Raw genomic sequence first — 3,007 nt, 5'->3', positions numbered from 1 at the left:
CATGGGCCTCACTCAAGTCGGGCATAATATAGTGGGCCCACGGCCTCATATAAGGGCCTAATATACATCATCATGGGCCTCGCTTATGGGGCATATGCGCATCACATTGGGCCTCACTCATGGACCAATATATATATAACATCGGGCCGTATCAAATGGGACGAATCAAATGGGCCGAATCAATGGGCCAAATCAAATGGGATGAATCAATTGAGCCGATTCAATGGGCTGAATCAAATGGGCCGATCAAATGGGTCGAATCAAATGGGCCGATTCAAAGGGGCTAATTCAATGGGTTGAATCACATGGGCCGAATCAAATTGGCCAATCAAATGGGCCAAATCAAATGGGCTAATCAAATGGGTCAATTCAATGGGCCGAATCAAATGGGCTGATTAATGGGCCGAATCAAATGGGCTGAATTAAATGGGCCGATTCAAATGGGCCAATCAAATGGGCTGAATCAAATGGGCCAGTTCAAATGGGCCAATCAAATAGGTCGAATCAAGTGGGCTGATTCAAATGGGCCAAATCAAATGGGCCAATTCAAATGGGCCGATTCAATGGGCCGATTCAAATTAGCCGATTCAAAAGGGTCGATCAAATGGGCCGAATCAAATGGGCCGATTCAAATAGGCCGAATCAAATGGGACAATTCAAATGGGCCGATTTAAATGGGCCAATTCAATGGGCCAAATCAAATGGGCCAATCAAATGGGATGAATCAAATGAGTCGATTCAATGGGCTAAATCAAATGGGCCGATTCAATGGGCCGAATCACATGGGTCAAATCAAATGGGCCGAATTAAATGGGCCGATCAAATGGGCCGAATCAAATGGACCGATCAAATGGGCCAAATCAAATGGGTCGATTCAAATGGGCCGATTCAATGGGCCAAATCACATGGGCCGAATCAAATGGACCCAAACCAACCACACCATTTACCTACTACTAGAGATCATTTTAGAGCATTATTTTAAAAAAATGAATCATATCCAAGGATCATCTGGACCATACCACAAATGGCAGTGGTGATAATGATTTCCTATGTTAAATTCCAGTGGGCCCACCATAGGGTTTATTTCCCATCCAGTCTGTTCATAAGGTCTCAAAGACCTGAACTAAAAGGATAAACAAGTATCATGTTGATCTAAAACTTTTGTAAGCCTAAAAGGGGTTTCAATGGTAGACGTTCATCTCCACTATTTTCTGTAGTGTGGTCCACTTGATATTAGATCTGTCTTATTTTTAGTCTCAAGCCTTAGGCAAGCTGTCACATGGTTGGACGATTCAGAGGTAACACATACCTCGGTGGGTAGGACCCACCGTCCAGCCATCTGGATAATGCGGCTAAGGCCCATGCATTGTGGTAGTCCCCATGAAATTGGATAGACGGTGCAGAATGGGTCCACATCCAGATTGCTGGACGGTCTGGATTGGATGGAAGGACAATTTATATAAGGGGGTCCACCTAACAGCCATCTTAACTCAAAACGGGTGGGTCCCCATGTGGTTGGATGGCCCTATGCAACTCGGTGGCCCCACATCAGGTGGATGATTTGGATGGCCTTATGTAACTCGGTGGCCCCACGTCAGGTGGGCCACACTCTTGGATTAAGCTGATATTTGTGTTTTCCTTCGTTTGGGCCCGTCCAAATAAACTACCATGTGGGCCACTCACTGGATGGCATGGATAAATTACATACTTCATAGTGGGTCACACACACACACCATCCATACAAGAGAGAGAGAGAGAGAAAGAGGGAGGGAGAGAGACGGTGAGATAGAGGAACCCCTCCACTATAGGCCCCTCTCTACATTGCATACATCAATGTGGGTCCCACAAACAAGTGGGCCCTAAAATTGAAATCAACAGTGGATCAACTACCTATCGGCCTCATTCTTTAGCTCCTTGGACACCTATGCTCCTTGCCTTCAATTTTGATGGAGGTTGATGATGAATGAATGGTTGAGATGGGAGATGAGAGGATGGGAAAGTGAGTCACTCTTGGATTTGGGAGAGAGAGCTTAGACGTTGGGTGTTGTTTGGGAGTGAAGAGAGGGAATGAGAGAGAGAGAGAGGGAAGTGATGGGATGAAAAGAGATGGAGTGATGGGTGATGGGTGGAGTGATGGAGTTGTAAGAAAGGGATGGGTGGAGAGAGAAAGAGAGACAGTTGACTTTGGGAAAGGGAAAGGGATGGGTTGCTTGTACTTGTGGTATGGTGTATTCTTGACTTGATTGATTGATTGATGGGACATGTTATAGAGATTCTCTTGGAATTCACAACGTGCGGTGTTTTTCCTTCAAGATGAATGCGGGCCCACATCTCCTGGCCTAGGTATCGGATTGGTGTGCGGTCGCGGCGACGGCGCAGTCGCAGGGGTATAAGTTTCAAGTCGAGTCAACTTTGATATGCAAGATTCGGCTTAGGATCATGTGCAAACATTGGATAAAGGTCGAGGGTTGCCAAAATTCGACTGGGAGGACCGCAGAGGCATACAGAACGATACGGGCTAGGATATGGGTCTCACATTACACATCATCTGTACGAGTTGGCACATGTTTAGACTGAGTCCTTTATAAAAAAGATCAATTGTCCACTAGGTTTCATAACCATGGTGTGGGCAGGCGAGAAGTAAGTCCTTGAACCATTCCCTACATTCAAAGAAGGTCTCATTATTTTTCTAGGAGAAGTTCATTATTTCTCGTTTATGAGTGTTGGTTTTATGAGCCAAGAAGAACCTTTTTAAGAAAATCCTAGCTCATCTTTGCCCATGTAGCAATGGATCTAGGTCTTAATGAATGAAACCATATTTTGACCTTTTCTTTTAGAAAGAATGGAAGTAATTTAAGGCTAATTATATCAGGAGGAACATCATTAAAATGTATGGTCGTAACAACCTCTTCAAATTCTTTAATATGCATATATAGATTTTCTGAATCAAGTCCATGGAACTTAGGAAGTAATTGGATTATCTCAAGTTTGAAGTTCACATTTCTTG

At 44.3% G+C, this 3,007-nt stretch overlaps 1 non-coding gene across 1 annotated transcript; it reads left to right on the top strand.

Moving 5' to 3' along the window:
• The first annotated feature begins 2,615 nt into the window (after window positions 1–2,615).
• Window positions 2,616–2,724, top strand: LOC131222055 (small nucleolar RNA R71). The gene has a single exon (XR_009159763.1). It is a non-coding gene; the product is annotated as a small nucleolar RNA R71 (small nucleolar RNA).
• Window positions 2,725–3,007: the final 283 nt, after the last annotated feature.

Source organism: Magnolia sinica, chromosome 12, assembly GCF_029962835.1.
Source record: "Magnolia sinica isolate HGM2019 chromosome 12, MsV1, whole genome shotgun sequence".
Taxonomy (NCBI): Eukaryota; Viridiplantae; Streptophyta; class Magnoliopsida; order Magnoliales; family Magnoliaceae; genus Magnolia; species Magnolia sinica.
This window is presented reverse-complemented; position numbering and strand designations above follow the sequence as displayed.